This window comes from Poromitra crassiceps, assembly GCF_964638095.1.
Source record: "Poromitra crassiceps genome assembly, chromosome: 11".
Lineage (NCBI taxonomy): Eukaryota > Metazoa > Chordata > Actinopteri > Beryciformes > Melamphaidae > Poromitra > Poromitra crassiceps.
In genome coordinates this window covers 48,677,028-48,698,545 of record NC_139643.1, presented here as the reverse complement: position 1 = coordinate 48,698,545, position 21,518 = coordinate 48,677,028, and positions in this window count along the sequence as shown.

Below are 21,518 nucleotides of genomic sequence, written 5' to 3'. Positions count from 1 at the left end.
TTCTTCAAATGTTCAAATGTTATCTTTATTCTGTATATTCTTGTTACTGTGTGTTAGCTAGAATCAGCTAGACATACTTTCTGTGAAGCCCTCTGAGACATGCTTGTGAATTAGGGCTATATAAATAAACTTGACTTGACTTGACTTGATTATTCTCACCTGTAAAGGGGGTGAAATGATAAACAGGACATGGAGCCAAGACAAGCTCCCCCTACAGGCCGAACTAAGACCAAAGCAATCGCACCAAATCTTTAGATGAGAAATATCAACTGATAACCGAACTTGGGTGAATATTAAAGGAACATTGTCAAATGCCATTCAACAAGCATTGTCTTAAACATGAAATAAACCAACCCAAAGTGCATTAGTGACACATACTGTAGGCTACAGTGATCTAACTGTTCCCCTTTAGCTGGAAGGCCAGAGAGCAATGAAAACACATCTGAATACCAAAGCAATGGATTACCGATAAACTGATGATTGCACTTCAACACATACTGTATTTATCTTTCTTATATTCAGTGCACATTAACATATTAGAGCGTATTTTAACCCATGAATTTAGCATTGACATCTATTTTAAACCTATTTTTTTTTATTTTTTTTAAGTTTTTATTGGTTTTTCCTTTTGTTCGCATGAGGATACATTACGATTACAGATCAAATAACAGAAATTATGGGGTAATATAAGATACATAAATCAATATACATCAGTAGGTGTTCAACATAGTGCAAACACTTCAGAGATGTGGTGACACACATAAGATATGAAGCTCACATCAATCTCTACATCACCTAAATTGCATCAAAGAGAAACACAGTATAATCACATTGAAGTGCTGGTGTACCCCAACCAAACAAGTAGTTTTTTTCATTTATTTGCATTGAATTATCTGGAAAGTAATGGCCCTCCTATAAACCTAAATCATATCTTGACTTTTTTCCTCTTTAAACCTCCCCGCTCCCACCCTCCCAGTAGCCTGTGTCGTCAGTTCTGACAAATCAAAAAATATTTAATTAAGGATTATATAGTAAACAATATCTCTTCTGTTTGGATTGCTCGTTTTGGTTTTATTTGTTTTATTTTTTTATTATTATTATTATTGGTTTATTTTTATTATTATTTTTATCTTTATCTTTTATCTTTAACCTATTTATTATTTTAACTAAATTTTATATTATTTATCTTTTTAAATGAGTTTTAGCACATATTTATATATCTATTACACAGGGTCCTTCCTGGTAGGCTTTAAGTGCGATGGTGTCGGCTCCTCCGTCCCCATGCTGCTGGTACTGGGGCTGGGTGTAGCGGATATGGAACTAGTCAACTACAAGTGTATCTGCTCTGCCGTGGGAGGTGATTTCCCCCAGGCCAGAGCCAACACATAATGTCCCGCTCTACTCTGCCTCTGATTGGCTTACCCTGATATTTTACCCTAACCTAACCAATCGCCGTAATCCTCATGCTACATGGCTCTGCCTCATGTGTACACACAACCAATCATCACTCCCCATGCCTAAACCCAACCCAATCACAGGTGGGGAAGGAAAATCTACCTTCGCCATCCTGGGAAAACCTTCGCCATCCTGGGAGAACAAACAAAACAAACAAAAAAGAGTAAACAGACCATGTCTTGACTGAGGGGGCAGGGTAGTCTGGGTGAGGGGGCGACCCCCCCCCCCCCCCCCTCGTGAAGCCGGCTCTGGTTTTATGGCAGTTGGCATCCTTTATGTTGCATTACCGCCTCCTTCTGGATTCATCCATCCACCGTTTCCCTACATTCTGTAAAACCCCATCCATCACCTTCTCCCTCGGTCCAAAACTTAGATTGTAATTCATCCTCGCCTGCAGCTCGGCTGCTGTGTGGCCTCGCCTGTTCTCTCACTTCGCACACTCTGCCATATACTATGTCATCAGTGATGTCACTTAAGCAATTGTCAATTGTCATGAGTGATTTATGACAGACACTGATGGGCCCTATACCTTACAGCCTGTATTCAGAGCAGAGGCCATCCCAGCAAGGCCACGGTGACGGCATAATTCACTTTCTTAACTTTCTCCTGAGTTAGTTGAGTTCTATGAGTTGAGGAAGAAAGGAGAGGAAACAGGGAACATCTCAACACACACAATTACCTCAACATCGCCACACCTCCTCATCTGATCAACGACGCTCCCTTCTCTGTCCCTCTCTCTCATCTCTCTTAACACCTCCTCATCTGATCAACGACGCTCCCTTCTCTGTCCCTCTCCCTCATCTCTCTTAACACCTCCTCATCTGATCAACGACGCTCCCTTCTCTGTCCCTCTCTCTCATCTCTCTTAACACCTCCTCATCTGATCAACGACGCTCCCTTCTCTGTCCCTCTCCCTCATCTCTCTTAACACCTCCTCATCTGATCAACGACGCTCCCTTCTCTGTCCCTCTCTCTCATCTCTCTTAACACCTCCTCATCTGATCAACGACGCTCCCTTCTCTGTCCCTCTCCCTCATCTCTCTTAACACCTCCTCATCTGATCAACGACGCTCCCTTCTCTGTCCCTCTCTCTCATCTCTCTTAACACCTCCTCATCTGATCAACGACGCTCCCTTCTCTGTCCCTCTCCCTCATCTCTCTTAACACCTCTTCATCTGATCGACGACGCTCCCTTCTCTGTCCCTCTCTCTCATCTCTCTTAACACCTCTTCATCTGATCGACGACGCTCCCTTCTCTGTCCCTCTCTCTCATCTCTCTTAACACCTCCTCATCTGATCAACGACGCTCCCTTCTCTGTCCCTCTCCCTCATCTCTCTTAACACCTCCTCAAGGACTGGGACACATCTTCCCTCTCTTCTTTTGTCTTTGCTTTCAAATCAATTTCCATCTCCATATGAGTCCCCGTCTCAATATGACTTTGTGCTGCACAGGGTGTATGAAGATCGATCCTGAGAAAGCCCACATGGAAAGAATCTATATGAACATATATGCAACTATATGCAACCTATATGCAACCTATATGCAGCATATATGAGCATATAGGCCATATATATGCCGCATATAGGTTGCATATAGGCCAGATTTAGGTGCATATATGCGCATATAGGAGCATATAGGCCATATATATGCCGCATATAGGTTGCATATAGGCCAGATTTAGGTGCATATATGCGCATATAGGAGCATATAGGCCATATATATGCCGCATATAGGTTGCATATAGGCCAGATTTAGGTGCATATATGCGCATATAGGAGCATATAGGCCATATATATGCCGCATATAGGTTGCATATAGGCCAGATTTAGGTGCATATATGCGCATATAGGCCACATTTATGCCGCATATAGGTTGCATATAGGCCAGATTCAGGTGCATATAAGTGCATATACCGGGCATATAGGTCTCCTATAGCTTCTTTATATCCACATATAGGTACTATATGTGCACATACAGGGCATATATGTCTCCTATATAGCTTCTTTATATACACATAAAGGCCCTATATGTTCATAATACAGGTCATATAGGTCTCACTTCTTTATATCCACATATAGGCCATATATGTACACAATACAAGGTATATGCCTCCTATATAGGTCATTTACAAATCTGTTTGTATACACTGTGTCATAATCCATATATACCCAGCGAGCACAAAACGTTTTTTCAACGTTGATTTTCAGTTTAAATCTGGGTGATATTGGGTTTGAACGTCTAAGACCTAATTTCACCCTCTTTTCAACCGGCTAAAATGCGGTTACAACGTAAACGTGTAAAAAAACACAATTTGGTTCATCATATTGTTAAAACATTTGTTGTAGTTTGGAATAGAGACAATATTGATAGTGTGTGAATTGGCATTTTATTGTCTTTTATTGTGTAACTGAGAGTTGAAATCTGATCTACACGAAAACTACATTTCAACGCATTTTATGTCACATGAAATATCATAAATATGGGACTATAGGCTATGTGGTGCCAGCAAAAAGCTTCCAGGACACAACTATGGTTAATAGTTTAGTGCAATACTATAAAATAATGAATTCAGTTCCTGCAGCAACGAGCATGCGCAAGTACTTACTAGCTGTGACTGACTAGACCAAAGCAAGTCTGCACCGGTCTGCACCAAGTGCGGAACGAGGTGCTCTGGGCACACTATGTTATTGTAACAGACTATACGAGGCTCTGTGTAGGCCTACCTCCTGAGTCTCTGGTGTTAAATGAAGTTAACCTCTGAAGCCGTACAGCCTACAGACTATAGATGCACACACACACACAACATCATTTTAGTCTGTTACGATCGTACGCATCACATGAAATAACTTCCCGATCGCTGACAATTGTGGTCTACGTTGTGTGCGAGAGAGTATATAATGTGCCCGGCTCTCTGGTTAGTATAAGAAACTGTATAGCTCAGCACTAGAGCGCATGGCTTGAACCTTGGAGAACAGGGTTCGAATCCTGTGTGCGCTGCTATTTTTTTTTTTTTTAAATCCTACATATAGGTACATATATGTACATATAGGTTTCCCATATATGGTGCATACATAAAATTGGCCGATTTCCTATATTATATGTACATATAGGTACATATATGTACCTATACATATAGGTACATATATGTACATATAATATAGGAAAACGGCCAATTTTATGTATGCACCATATATGGGAAAACTATATGTGGCCCTATATTAAAACATATAGGGTACATATAGATTCTTTCCATGTGGGAGAGATCGCACATCAAATTAGAATTGAGCGAAGGACTCTTTCTTTCAGAGCTCCACAAAGGAGAATGGGAGGTGTGTGTGTGTGTGTGTGTCTGTTTGTGTGTGTGTGTGTGTGTGTGTGTGTGTGTGTGCGTGTGTGTGTGTTTGTGTGTATGTGTGTGTGTGTGTGTGTGTGTGTGTGTCCGTGCGTGCGTGCGTGCGTGTGCATGTGTGTGTGTGTGTGTGTGTGTGCGTGTGTTTGTTTGTGTGTATGTGTATGTGTGTATGTGTGTGTGTGTGTGTGTGTGTGTGTGCGTGCGTGCGTGCGTGCGTGCGTGCGTGCGTGCGTGCGTGCGTGCGTGCATGTGTGTGTGTGTGTGTTGAGCTACTTTTCTGGATCAATGTCCACATACAGCAGAGTGCACTCGTACGATTAATTAACAAATTAATTGATTTGTTTAGGAGCTTGGTGTTGAAGGGCGTCCGGGCGTCAGCAGTCGAAGTTTCACTGCTTTACACTGCTACCTCCATCATGTTGATAAGTCTGACGCCTTGTCTCCTTCTCCTTCTCCTCCTCCTCCTCCTCCTCCTCCTCCTCCTCCTCCTCCTCCTCCTCCTCCTCCTCCTCCTCCTCCTCCTCCTCCTCCTCCTCCTCCTCCTCCTTCTTCTTCTTCTTCTTCTTCTTCTTCTTCTTCTTCTTCTTCTTCTTCTTCTTCTTCCTCTTCTGTGGTGTTTTATGGCAGTTAGCATCCTTTATGTTGCATTACTGCCTCCTGGATTTATCCATCCACTGTTTCCCTACATTCTGTAAAACCACATATTTTATCCATCCACTGTTTCCCTACATTCTGTAAAACCCCATCTCTGTTCCTGACGCCTTGTCTCTGTAGTGTCGGAGATGCTGTGACAGAGGGGGAGAGGGAGCGAAGAGGCATAGAGACAAATGTATTAACAGTTTCAATATGGCTTTTATGCTCAGACGACTGGCATCAAGAGAAAAGGCTGTGAGACACTGCAGCGCAAAACCCATTATCAATATTGAATATGGACGCATGAGGGAGTGTCAAACCTTTCTCAATGCAAGTGAGAAGGTATAAAGCAATTGTGGGAAGTGAGAGACATCTGAGTTGTAACTTTAATTGCATAATGTGAAAGCAATCTCAGCTGAGACGTGAGATTGATCGACATCGAGATTCACTTTAATAGCCACAGTAAGTAATCAATCCGATTACAAACGAGGAATTTGACTTGGTGCGACTACAGTATGCAGCGCAGGCAGCGGTCACATCAATATTCAAAGACAAAGCAATACAGAAAAACAATCACAACTGTTTGTTTATTATTATTATTATTATTATTTAAAGTAAATTGTGAATGCTAAAAGTTGTGGCTGCATGTGGCTCAGGAGGTAAAGCGGGTTGTTCACTAGTTGTCGACTAGGCAGAAGGTCGGTGGTTCGATCCCCGGCTCCTCCAGTCCAAATGTTGAAATGTCGATGGCCAAGAAATTGTGATCAGTTGACTACAGTAGAAAAGCACTATATAAATAGGTGACCATATGTCCCGATTTGTGCGGGACTGTCCCGCATTTATAAATGCAGTCAATTGACCATTTTTTACAATTGTGATTTGTGATGAATTTGAGCGTGTCCCGGAGGCTTTGGAGACCACTGTGTTCCAAACTCCCACAGGTCCTCTAGTTAGTCTAGTTAGTACATAGAAAAATCTGGCGATGAAGTCAGATCCTTTCTCGTTTCTAATGTAAATCAACTTGTTTCAAGGTGGTTAAGATACACTCTATAAATAACTTAATATACACTTTTTACGTTATCTAGTCATCCTCTCAAAAGAACGACACTGAGGACACTCGAGCTGAGTTTCTGCAGACTGACCAGCCTGCACTTCCAGCACATACATCAATTTAACGATCATTAACTTCTACTGAACCTAATCTCATCAGGAAACCGTGTTGTCATAAAAGATGAACGCAAAAGATGAGAGTGCTCTCCACACAAACCCCCCAGCAAGCATGGTACACATTGGATAGGGAGCCTTTAGGCACCCGCCCACCTCCAGACAGAGCGGAACCAGCAGACGCACATCCTGACAATGACAATACCATCATAAAACAGTCACAAGACATGATAACAACACGACAGACACAATAGACAGACAGCAGCTCATATAGATGACGGAGCGATGGCGGAGAAGAAGCTTCACTCACTGTGGAGCAGAGGTGGAGCACGATGACGTCAATCAGCTCAAGTAGACCTCCAATTCTGAGTGTTGGATCATAACGGGTGGGGGTAGAGGGTGACGTGTCGGCTCCTGACGACCTCCCCTCATCATCGCAGGAGGCGGGTCATCATGGAGCCATACGCCAAATTTCTATCTTGTTTTATTGTATCAATTTGTTATTTTCAATCAGTCCCCTGATTGAAATAGGCTTGATTGGTCTGGAAACAAGGTAAAGTCACTGGAAAGCTTTTTGCAGTGTATGTGTCTTGGCGGTGTGATGGACCAGCAGTTTGTCCAGGGTGTCCTAATCCCTAATGCATGCTGGGATATAGGCTCCCGCAAGGAATTCCTGAATAGAAATAAGATGAAGTAATGGTGCTGATGCTGCTGTGCTGCACATCATATGACTGAGTGTCCTGTCTGATTTAACACTATTTCATGAGCACCCATAAGGCTTTTCAATAAGTTTGAAACAATGTGTAGCTAATTTACCGCATTGTCATCGCATTGTCAGTCAGGAACAGCTTTGCATAATATAGTCTGGACATAATACTTGGGGTCTAATAATCCATCACTGCATGCTCTGAAAAATAGCTTCATTTGCCGTGAGTTCCTGGACAGAGTTCCTGTTTGAATGAAAGCACGCAGCTGGAACACTGTCGGAGCTGTTGCAAATGATATTAGTAGAAAATTACAATTCGAACCTTTGAAGTTCAGACACTGCAAATGTAATGATCTAACACATTTGTTTGGCTTTTGGGAAGTAGTCATATTTGTATGTTGTTTTCATTTTAATCAGCGGCTCGGTCCTCGGCTCGCCTCCCTGGGAGAAAACAAAATGAGAGGACAGCAGGAGCAGGTAAAGAAAGCCATGATTAAAGTCTAGACAGAAGACTGTCGCTTTCTTCTCCCTAACTGGAAGATTAGTTGCAAAGATTGAAATGACAGATGAGACACAACAAGTATTTAGGCCATGTTCAAACATCAGTACAGTTGGTTTTAGATTGCATGACGACAGCATGCAATCTAAAATCCAATACAAATACAATTTAAAATGTAAATACAATCTAAATGTAATTATTTATTTGTTTAGTGTCCTCTTTGCTTTGCATTTATCACTGCTTTCTGTGCGTTGCTGTAAAGACAATGCCTGAAAGTCAAGCAGTTTAGTATTCTGTGGTTGGTGACATGACGCGTGCTCATAATGGAGCTCCAGGCCCCAACACTCTTGAAAAATGACTTGCAAATACTGCCTGTGTCCAAAATGTGCACTGTGTAACATGCAAATACCCACACAGTTTGTAACAGGAAAAGTTTAGGGCTGTTTCAGAAGCAGAGAACATCATATTTGCACTCGTCTGAAAGGCATCCGTGCTCGTTTTAAGTCTGAATTCTAATCAGTTGTCATGGTAGCTGGTGAAAGAGAGAGATAATGAGACAGAGAGAGAGAGAGAGAGAGAGAGAGAGAGAGAGAGAGAGAGAGAGATAATGAGACAGAGAGAGAGAGAGAGAATCCAAATTGTTATGCTTTGCCAGCCGTGTTGCCCTCTGATCTCGTGGAGCTTCGGCAGCAGAAAATGAAAATTCGGAAAGTTCAGAAAGTGAATTATGCGTTGGCCCGTGCTGTAGCTGCCTGTCTGTTCCCCCAGCTGGCACGGCCGGAGCCACTGATTAAAATGCAATAAAGCCAACATGGCCGACATAAAGGCCATATGCAACTGTGGCCCACTAATCACATGACAGCGGCGTCATAAATCACCGCGCCGCAATGTCCAAACTCTTTTCGTTCGACGGCCCCGCGGGCAGTTTGCTCCAGTCGTATCCCATCGCAAAGCTACTTACTGTAATATGACTTACGTGTAATGCTGACCCTAGCAGCAGTACGTGAGACGCTGGTTGTGTCTATTTTCATATTCCATTATATGCTCACACTATTCCACTCTTTTTTTTTGGGTAGAAAAGCGCTGCCGTAACCACATTTTGTGAAATATCATTTGAAAAGGCGAGGAGTTTGTACGGCATGTTTCTTTGTTTCCACGACGACCAGGTGCCGCTCAGCAAACGGTGCTGTGTCTCAATCTCACACACTTGGCACAAAGTCCCACAAAAACAACAACAACACAGCCCCGATGCACTGACTCAGACTGATCAGACTAAAGAGCTACAAATGTTCCCAACACGACTTTCTCCATTTCCCATCCTGTTGCTGTTGTTCGCCGTCATCTCTGACTATGGAGCGTGAAAGTCTAGCCTCTTCCTCCTTGCGATTAGTCGACTCACAGGGAAAAGCGGTCGACGACGTCAGTGTGCGCTCCTCTAAAGGGTTTGTCGCTGTCTGTCTGCCACACTGCCCTGCAGCTGCTCCCCAATTTAGGTGCATTCAAGAACACTCAAGTCATAGAATGAACCATTTATTGCATAAATGAAGATAATGCATACAATTATGTTTGGCGTTGAAGGCTCCGCTCTTCTAATTAATTTAATATTTAATAAATTTTATTCTCCCTGAACTCAGCTCAGCAGCATGCTACGCCGAGCAGGGAGAGCAAGCAAAATCCCCCATGGGAATAAAATATTCCAGATACATTTAAACCATAGAGAGTAAAAGAGGGAGCCTAAAAGCAAGACATGGAAACATGTTCATTTTTTGAGCCATGCAGACTCCAGAGCTACAATACATGATAGTATTTGATCTAAAAGGTGGAGGCTGGGGTGGAGGGGGCAAAGCGTTGCCAGCAGCCGCAAACGATCAGCAAGGTGGGGAACAGATGAGTGAGTGAGAGGCTGCCAAATTTAAACGGACCGCCTTGATGTGAGAATGACTGCGATTGGAGAATTGGTTAAACGGTGAACCAAACAGAGGCTGTCAGCTGGTACAGCTGGGGCGTAGCCTATGACATCATGTCTTGAATGAACTAACGCAGGCTTCATTTATGTTAAAAAAGTTGCTGGTAGTTGGGAAACAAGGCCAGGTGGAAACCTGGCATAGGGCCGGTGCATGGTAGCCTATTGCCTATTACTTATCCTACTGCATAGGCTAAAGTACCCGCTAACGTTCACGTAGCATATTAATTAATTAATTGTTCGGGGAATAGCTTATTATACGCTGTAACGTTATGGACTGCTAACGTTCACGTAGCATATTAATTAATCGTTCGGGCAATTGGTTATTATACGCTGTAAAGTTATGGACCGCTAACGTTCACGTAGCATATTAATGAATCGTTTGGGCAATTGGTTATTATACGCTATTATACGCTGTAACGTTATGGAGATTTCATTTCAATTACTGCCTGTCTATTGTGTTATGTTATACAACTGCTACGGACTCCACTCGCCAGCACCCCCCTCCCCCCAGCTCTTTCTAAACAAAGACTCCTCATGTCTCCACTCCGCGAGTGCATTATAGTGGAGACATACCTACCTTACTGTGGCATGTCAAGCTGCAGCGTCCTCCGTGTAATGAGCAAAAAAGTAGTGTGGAGCTGCAGCGTCCTCCGTGTCCGTGTAACGAGCTAGCCACAGTATACCTGGAGCAGCCCTGGTTTGATGGAGCTTTACCGCCACCTATTGGACTGGAGTGTGGAAAGACATTTAGAACCTGAATCCGTGCTCAAATGGTCTGGGCGACAGAGTCGAATGTAGGGGCCCTGCTGTGCATGCTGCACACCGGCCCCAAAAAAGTGGAATCATGTGAATGCCAACCTTATAGCCAGCAGTGTTGTAGTCAAGTCACCATATATCCAGAGTCCGTGTCGAGTCTCGAGTCCCCAGTGTACGAGTCCAAGTCACCAAAATAGAGTCGGAGTTACGTGAGTCGAGTGCTCAAAGTTGAGTCTGCAGATTTGGAATTTTGTCATTTTAGGGGCAAGGTGTCACATATTTTATTATTGCACAAAGGCCATGAGTGTCCTGCCAGCTGGGACTCCTCTGCCCAAATACTTCTTAGATTTTGTGGCTTTTCTAACTCTTCTAGCGAGGCGATCAATTCTAATGAATTGGAAGGGTCCCTACGCTCCCACTCACTCTCGGTGGGTGGGGGACGTGCTGCATTTTATGCAGCTGGAGAAAATCAAGCGCACCCTACGAGGCTCCCTGCACAAGTACTATCAAATCTAGCAGCCTTTTTCACAATATATAAATGGCATCCAAATTATCCCACCAGCTCCGGAGTGAAGAACCTTTGGTCCCTCTTGATCTAGTCTTGACCCTGACCTACAGTATCTGACCTCTGTACAAGCTACTTTTACTGACCTCTTTTTATCCTTAATTCTGTCTACCCCCCCCCCCCCCCTTCCTTGTTGTTTATCTTATTTAATATTATTTATTTACTTTTTTCTCTGTATGGTATCCCCCCCCCCCCCTCGTGGATATGTTGTTTTGCTGTAACTGTGAAGTTATGTGTGTTGTCGCGGTTCGCGGTCTTAAAGGGATACACACACAAATGCTGCATCAGGTATCAATGGGTTAAATCTCTTCATCTTCTCCTTGCACTTTTCTTTCCAGAGTTACAGCAATATGTATATAGCTTCAGCGTGGTGTGGCGTGCGGCTGGTGTGAGCGGTCTCGCCTGTTAAGGACACTGACATGAAACTGCCGTAGCGATGCGTATAGCTTCAGCGTGGCTTCGGCGTATGGTGTGAACGAAAGGCTAAGGGTGGGGAGTAACAGGTCTTATACCATGGTCTGGGTGAATACTCGATTCTGATTGGCTGCAAGGTGTCCATTAAAAAGTGATATTGTACAGTGATAATGGACACCTAGCTAAATGGTCTGTTCACCGTTCATATCAATGCGCCATAGTTTCATCAGTGTTATCAGGAGAGCAGTTTGAGCTCTATACCCCCGTTAAGGGTTAATATGACAATTTTGGAACTTGAGAAAAAAATTGAGTCGGTCAAAGTAAGTATTTAAATCACCCCTGTGTGCTCAGTTTATCAAAAATAACTCTTATTTACAATTTTGATTTTCGTTTCGGAGATTTTTTAACCTCGCGTCATCAGGCTCTTCTCGGCGAGAAAGAGGAGATTTCCCTCGCTCGTGCACGAGCCCGGCCTTTGACACAGAGAGAGAGAGAGAGAGAGAGAGAGAGAGAGAGAGAGAGAGAGAGAGAGAGAGAGAGAGAGAGAGAGAGAATTTTCGTTTCGGAGATTCCCTCTCCTGAGAGAAGCCGGCTCTGTTCTGGTCAGCTGACAGAAACCGGGCTCTCAGCTGTCAACTGTCAAACCTCCTGTTTACAACTTGCAGCAACCAGCAGCCAGGCGCTCTGGGAGAGCGCGCGCTGCCTCTTATCACTGATACAAATCAAGGGGTCCACCCGCTATGCACAAATCAAGTCAAAGAGGAAAAAGACGAGATCAACAAAAAGAAAACAACGCAATGGGCAGTTAACAGCAACACACTGAGAGACGTCCTTGTACAAAACATACCTGGACTCCAACATACTGAAAGCAGATAGTTTTCACTCTACTCCTGCCTCGCGCCATTTACGTCTTATAAGACCCGCAGACGTTAACGCAGAGAGTTCTCTCTGCATGTCACCACATACAGCCCCCGCTGCTCTGTGTTACTTCCTGAAACTCGATCGCTCTTAAATGTTAATATACTTGGCCAATACGTATCTATCATACAAAATAAAGCAAGCTGCCAAACGGTAATGTCTTCATTTAATGTAGAACGCAAAACATCGTTAAACCCGCATTCCTGTGATAAAGTTAACGTTTGAGTCGGCTTTAAAACGGAGGGTGGTGGAATAGTGGGAGGGACTATTTTATTTCGTGGAAGACTGATTTACAGTATGAATAACAGACATTTAGCCATTTAGATTGCTTTATTTATTACACATGGAAATATAAATGACTGGTCTTATTGTTTTGTTGGCAAGTGACCATGGTATAAGCGGGTTAATGCACTTCGAGGTGTACATTATCACTTTTTAAGGGACTTCGCGGAGGCAACCATCCTCGGCTTCGCCTCGGACGGTTCACGCCTCTCGCGTCGTCCCTTAAAAAGTGATAATGTACACCTCGTCGTACATTAACCCTTACATAACAGGTCATAACAGGTCATAACTACAATGTGAAATCCATTATTGGCCATTCGCAGCCATGAAGGTCAGTATGGCGCTGCATGATAAAACAGAGATGAGTGATTATTCCTGTATAGGGACGACCATGGCCTACTATAGCTTCCTGGCATGTGCTCTGTGCTATAATTATACTGCGGAGTTCACCGGTAGCAGGCCTGCTACCCTGGTGCTCTCTGTTCTGCTGGCAGGCTATCTGTTGTAATTCACCGATTAAGATATGCTGGCCTGCTGCCCAGCTATGCACCCAGGTCCCCTGAGGTTGTTGTACTGGACCACTATATTGTGTCTGATTGACTTCTGGATTATTTATACCTTAATCCCTGATTAATTATACACTTATCTAACTCTATCTCTGTCTCTTTCTCTCTGTCTGTCTGTCTGTCTGTCTGTCTGTCTGTCTGTCTGTCTGTCTGTCTGTCTGTCTGTCTGTCTCCCTTTCTCTCTCTCCCCCCTCTCTCACTCTGTCTCTCTCTCTATCGATATATATATATATATATATATATATATATATATATATATATATATATATATATATATATATATATATATATATATATATATATATATATATATATATATATATATATATGATTATCTGATACTTTTTCATAATGGCTTCCTCTCCCTGTGCTGGTGAGGATGATGAGACAGACAAGTCAGACAGACAGACAGACAGACAGACAGACAGACAGACAGACAGACAGACAGACAGACAGACAGACAGACAGACAGACAGACAGAGGGGATAAGGAGAATGAGGGATAGGCTGATTGAAAGAGAAAGAGACAGCACATTTATAGTACAGGAAGGAGGGCGGGGGTTAGTGTGACAGCAGGTGGAAGCGAGATGGAGAGGACAGGGAGGAGGATCACGAGACAGAGACAAAGAAAGAGGGACACGGAGAGAGATGGAGAGGAGAGGGAGGAGGATCACGAGACAGAGACAAAGAAAGAGGGACACAGAGAGAGATGGACTGACGAAGACATGAAAGAGACAGGAAATGGATTTGCTTTCTCCGCACGTTTTCCCCCTCCGTTTGACTTTTGGAAAGGAAGCAGATGTGCCTGCGTGCACACGGCAGCCACTACAGTCGCACGGTGATTCACGGCCTTTCAGATGAATATGAACGAGCTCAGTCCGCCACATTAACAGGCTCATTTCCCACAGAGAGACAGACATTCAGTCAATCCGTCACATCTCCAGCAGCACTGCCACAGAGAGAGGCAGCCCAGTCACCACCATCACATGTACAATAAAAGGCATTGTCGGTTTCTGGAATCCATGGAAATGTACAATGTACCATACCAATGAACCATATCACATTTCTAGACATGTGATAACGCTATAGAGAGGCAAAGTGACCGCCTACTTCCTGCTTCAGCACTGTACCAGGGATTTTCATCCGCCATTTATTTTCCCATAGACATTTCCTAAAATGCTTATAAAAATAGTTTTACTTGGTCAAACAAAAACGGTTCAGATATATTTAGAATCGGGAGAGACCATAGAACATTTCACTCGGACCAAAACTTCCAAAAACGACATCGAAAAAATATTTTCTTTAAATCCGCAATCCTTTCAAGTTTTGGTTGCACCTGTGTTTACCCTGCCTTTTAGACACTGTGAAAAAGGCCCATTGCCTTTTCGCTCACAAAGGCTAGATGCCTCTGTAACGGATGTGGGCTGGGCATGGACAGTGACGACTCAGGGTTCTCTTTTGTGGCATTTATTTTGCTCTGCAGAAGACAATAAGAGACACTTTAGGTTGTCTTCTGGCCTCTTTTTCTGCACATCAGCTTCCCTCAAGAATACAGACGGCACTGTCTGTTTTGTTCTTTTCTTTTACAGTACAGTATTCACATTACTAATAGCTATACAGTCATTATACATGCTAACAATATTTCTAGTACATGAAATATTTTACTAAGAGCTATTACATATGCCGGAAACATTTTTCTTCTTCTAACTAAATTATTGCAACAGTTTCAACTGTTTAAAACTAAAATGCAACCATGGGGAACATTATACAAAAAGTAAGAACAGCGACACACTGTGGACAAAATAAAATGGTGTGTTGGGTGGAGTGGCTAACAGACAGACAACACAAACTATGACATTTAACAGGAAAATGCATACCTGCAGAAGACAATAAGAGACACTTTAAGTTGTCTTCTGGCCTCTCTTTCTGCACATCAGCTTCTTTGAACATTCAAGATAACAGAGATTACACTCGTAAAATATCTACTTTGTTGGTCACATGACACAAGCCAGCCTTCCGTGATGGCAAAATGGCGATTAGAAAGTGCATTGAAAATGTATAAAACAACTTAAATTAATGGTCAAAGCGGTACAAAAACAGTTGGGTAACATAAAAATACTATCAGTTAACAATATGCACCAAAGACTACGAAGTAAATGGCTCATTTTCAACCGAAAATAGTAATATATCACGGCAGCATTTTCACATCAAACTTACCCTCAAGAATGCAGAAAGCACTGTGAGGGGGGAAGGGGCGGGGCTACGGAAACTCAGGAGGTACAGAATGCGATGTGCAAAAGGTAATTTCCACAGCAAACACTACAGATTCAGTAGACAAAAATAACTCCTAAAGATAAAATTCACACAACACTTGACAGGACCATTAAATGATAAATAAAGGAGACATAAATAAATTAGAAATAATAAATAATAAAGTGCATTTTTAACTCCATTACACCTCTTTCACACATGGGGCTCTAAGTAAGTGGAAAAGTTCAACGTCACGTTAAACTAGCACAGAACTTTAACAATATGCTATTATGGCATGGCAAACAATATGTAAGACAGTAACCTGTTTAGTTTTGAACAGACATCGACACAACTTTCATTTTGGTGCCGTATTTACACGTTTTGGGGGTAGTTTCAATGCAAATGCGATTCTGTGTAGATTTCCTGCCCATTTGTAAGACCTCCGTAGCATCACCATGTCATCTACGAAGGTTAGGAAGAGTGGCATACTACTTGATATTGATTAATTGATATTTATTGATCAGGCCATGACGGACTCAGGTCGTAACACATGTACTCACAACACTCATGACCTTTCTCATATGCCATGCCACTGTTTACACTGTCCAATAAAGAGACAAATTACAGAAAAATCACTTGTCTCTTTTTGCTTGTCATGCTGCTCATCATTCCCCACAGCCAAAAGGCAGCCAGTCATAAAAGTGAGGGTCTTCTACACTGAGGATTCTGATACGAGGTAATGAGGCACAGGCAGCAGTGGGTGGCTAATACTAGCAGAGCATGTTGGATCGTGTTCTGTACCTGCTGAGAAGACCAACATCACTGAATGAAGGTTTACCTGAAGAGATCCATTCCAAAATGTGTTATCTCGACCATCTAACATGATTGCTGATATATTACAGTTAAATAGAACTAATGCTTGAACATTATATATGTTTTGATGATATTCAATTAGAGAATTGTAACATTCCAGAGGGTGTAATCATTATTTATTGGCCAATGAACATTAGATAATATTTTATTTTTCAAAAATCCGAACATTTCCTCAACAATCTCCGTTTCCAGACTGGTTCAGAGTAGAAAACGTATAACTGAAAGTTCCTGCTGAACATTTCATCAGATACAGACGGGCAAGGCTGTAGCGGAGGTGAGACGCAGGAGATCCATGAAGGAACCTGAAAATTCAGATACACTGTAGCAGAAGATCCACGAAGGAACCTGTAATTCAGATACACTGTAGCAGAAGATCCATGAAGGAACCTGTAATTCAGATACACTGTAGCAGAAGATCCATGACGGAACCTGTAATTCAGATACACTGTAGCAGAAGATCCATGACGGAACCTGTAATTCAGATACACTGTAGCAGAAGATCCATGATGGAACCTGTAATTCAGATACACTGTAGCAGAAGATCCATGACGGAACCTGTAATTCAGATACACTGTAGCAGAAGATCCATGAAGGAACCTGTAATTCAGATACACTGTAGCAGAAGGTCAGTCCACGTCAGAGATGGAGATAGGGTTAGACTCCATCCAGCAAAAACAATGGAGCTATCTATTGCGCCACAGAGTGTACAGTTAGCCTATATACCACTCAGACAGGCAGGCAGGGAGCGAGCATTAGCTGTCTGATGCAGCATCAAGCAACAAAGACACACCAAAAATATATACACCCACACATACACACGGCTTCACATGAACACGCACGCGCACACACACACACACACACACACACACACACACACGCACACACGCACGCACACACACACACACACACACACACACACACACACACACACACACACACACACACATGCACACACACACACACACACACACACACACACACCCACGCGCACGCGCACACACACACACACACACACACACACACACACACACACACACACGCCCGTGCGGGCACACACACACACACACACACACACACACACACACACACACACACACACACACACTCCTATAGGAGCAGCAGCTAGCACCTGAAAAATAACTATACTGCTGACACACCATCAGCTGTCTCTGTGAAGAGGGGAGAGGAGGGAGAGATGGTGGAGGGAGAGAGGAAACAGATGGCTGGGAGAGAGGAGGAGACAGTGATGGGAAAAGAGTGTTGCAGAGAGTCAGTCATGTCTGTAGTCCCTGTAGCCCAGCACTCACCTCTATATGATAACAGTGTTGCAGAGAGTCAGTCATGTCTGTATAGTCCCTGTAGCCCAGCACTCACCTCTATGATAACAGTGTTGCAGAGAGTCAGTCATGTCTGTATAGTCCCTGTAGCCCAGCACTCACCTCTATGATAACAGTGTTGCAGAGAGTCAGTCATGTCTGTATAGTCCCTGTAGCCCAGCACTCACCTCTATGATAACAGTGTTGCAGAGAGTCAGTCATGTCTGTATAGTCCCTGTAGCCCAGCACTCACCTCTATGATAACAGTGTTTCAGAGAGTCAGTCATGTCTGTATAGTCCCTGTAGCCCAGCACTCACCTCTATGATAACAGTGTTGCAGAGAGTCAGTCATGTCTGTAGTCCCTGTAGCCCAGCACTCATCTCTATATGATAACAGTGTTGCAGAGAGTCAGTCATGTCTGTAGTCCCTGTAGCCCAGCACTTACCTCTATATGATAACAGTGTTGCAGAGAGTCAGTCATGTCTGTAGTCCCTGAGCTATAATGTACATGCCAACTCTGACATGTACGATAGTTACATCAGCATAACATGTTTTCATATTTAAAAAGGAGGCAGCTTGAGATAAACCGCTTTTTGTGTTTGACAGTAGGTGGCGCTCTGTGTGTGTGGGGAGGGGATCGGTGTCATGTGACGTCACGCGAGTGATGTCACATGACACAAAACGTGACGCAAATCATAACTGAGAGACACCCCCCCACCCAATAGCTTGTGTATCTTAGGCTGTGTTCACACCGAGATATTTATTTTTCTCTCTGTCGCTCGATTCAATCCTTTGGAATCGCTCTGTCGCTCTGTTTAAATCGCTCGTCAACAGGCACAATAATTGACGGACATCTGGGGGCTATAACGTTACGCAATGTCATGATATTTGTCCACTACGAGCCACCGTAGTTGTTTACAAGCTAAGCCTATCAGCGTGCACCTAACGCCAGCTCTATACCGGTAGTACAGATTGTACTTCATGTCAGCTGTCAGCCTGTCAATCAGCTGTCAATGAGGTTTGTTGCCACACAATAAACCAGCGGTTTGTTCCAAGCCAGCTTGATCCTTGACTCACTCTCACATGGCAGCCAATCAACGTTGAACAGCGAGCGACTGATGCCAGCGTAATTTCGCTCAAGTTAGCTCGAATTTTCTCCCTATCGCTCTGTCTCTGTCGCTCTGACGCCCAGCGATTTTTCTCCCGGGCGAATATACGCTCAATCGCTCGTTTGCATTGACTTTGTATGTAAACTCGATGCCAGCGAAAAACTTTAATAGGTCGGTGTGAACGCAGCTTTAAAGGAATAACTCATCCCAAAATTTCAATTCTGTCAGCTTCTCACCCAACATAGTTCTCAGCCTTCCAAACTTGAAGTTATCTTTTTACAGCACACACAAAATTGCATAAAACGCAGATTAAACGTCTCCAAACAGCTTGTGCAGGGTAATGGAAGTGTTCTGTAGTCAAATGATTACACTGTGGGTCCAATAGTCCAATATTTACCTCATTATCTCCTATATTTCCCAACAGTTGCGTGGCTGGTTGCCTGTGCACCCTACAGCGCTACGGGAGGGGACAGTCAGTCCCTTATCCCCATGACGGACCAAACTCCATTACAATTTGTGTAAAAACAAACACAGCACTATCGGGGGGGGGGGGGTCATGGTGGTGGGGGGGGTTGGGTGGTGGGGGGAGGGGGGAGGGGAGACTCACTCTGTATTTAGTTTTCCTGCAAACTTCAGATGAGTTTTGACTGACACGGGGGGGTTGGGCAGTTAATGACTGAATTTTCATTTCGGGGAGAACTATTCCTTATGGGTGAGGCGATCAATCCCTTCTTGTTCCCTATCAAATAAACGTCAACACTGCTGCTCTGCCAAAACTATATGGGCCATATCTCATGTGCAGTGCTGCAAGTGCAAGTGCATGGGCGTGATCTTTGCTAGTGTTTCTAGCACTAAAGATCTCTCTTTATTTATTTGAATGACCACTGGGTCAGCGCATCAAACGATGTGTTTGAGCGACCCAGTGGGTCAGCGCATCAAACGATATGTTTGAGCGACCCAGTGGGTCAGCGCATCAAACCATGTGTTTGAGCGACCCAGTGGGTCAACGCATCAAACGATGTGTTTGAGCGACCCAGTGGGTCAGCGCATCAAACGATGTGTTTGAGCGACCCAGTGGGTCAACGCATCAAACGATGTGTTTGAGCGACCCAGTGGGTCAGCGCATCAAACCATGTGTTTGAGCGACCCAGTGGGTCAGCGCATCAAACCATGTGTTTGAGCGACCCAGTGGGTCAGCGCATCAAACCATGTGTTTGAGCGACCCAGTGGGTCAGCGCATCAAACGATATGTTTGAGCGACCCAGTGGGTCAGCGCATCAAACCATGTGTTTGAGCGACCCAGTGGGTCAACGCATCAAACCATGTGTTTGAGCGACCCAGTGGGTCAGCGCATCAAACCATGTGTTTGAGCGACCCAGTGGGTCAACGCATCAAACCATGTGTTTGAGCGACCCAGTGGGTCAGCGCATCAAACCATGTGTTTGAGCGACCCAGTGGGTCAGCGCATCAAACCATGTGTTTGAGCGACCCAGTGGGTCAGCGCATCAAACCATGTGTTTGAGCGACCCAGTGGTCATTAAAAGGGAAAAGGGGAGATTTTGAGTGCCCTTGCACTTGCCCTTGCCCTTGCCCTGGACGTAATATATGGCCAAGTTGGCTGCTCTCTGCAACTCATTATGAATGGATGCCTCTGCAACTCATTATGAATGGATGGATGCCGTGATCATCTCCGGGCACCGAGCCCGTGCATCATATCAAGGCTGATCAACAATTTCAACTGAAGTAAAAAAAAGAAAAGAAAAAAGGAAGAAACATTATGAAAATTAGATTTACAAGGATTTCAGCAGATAGATAGCAGCAGTATGCCCGGCGATAACAGAGACCCAGGGGAGCGGAGCGGAGCAGACGTGTCAACTAGAACCCCTCCTGACACTTAAAAGTCTTCTTCAGCCACTCTGTGCGCTGCACTAAGTACTACCCTGTGTATACTGCTGAAGATATCTCTGTAGCGTCTGAATGGAGGGCACTGAGATGGAGAGAGAGAGAGGGATCGAGGGAGAGATACTGTAGAGAGAAGGAGGGAGAGAGGGGGGAGAGAGAGAGAGAGAGAGAGGGATGAACTCAGAGGAAGATGGGTGCTCCGCTCACCTGCTCAGTTCTGCCTTAATGCTGAGGTTTATTGGAACTGTCAGTGCCAAACGCTACCGCTGCACAACGGTGTCTGCGCGCACGCACGCACGCACGTATGCACACACACACACACACACACACACACACACACACACACACACAGACGCACACACACACACACACACGCACACACACACACACACACACACACACACACACACACACACACAAACACACACAAACACGTATACTGTAAATAAACACATATCCACACAGACCTAAATATATGCAAGCACTCACCTTAGTACACACGCACACGCAAATACATAAATGCATATATGTGCACACACACCTACACACACCTTATACACACACACACATCCAAACCGCTGCCCCCTGTCACTCGCACAGGCACACTGCACACAAACAGTCAGACACACAGAGGCATATGGGGACACGCGCTATAGAGAAGACAGTTTGTATGAATTGCACTGGTCTAGAAAATAGCAGTAAACACAGTTGGCCTGGGTCAGCGTTTCTGCATGGATGGGCACAAAATAGGGAGAGAAGGGCGAGATGGAGAAATGGGGGGGGGGGGTTGC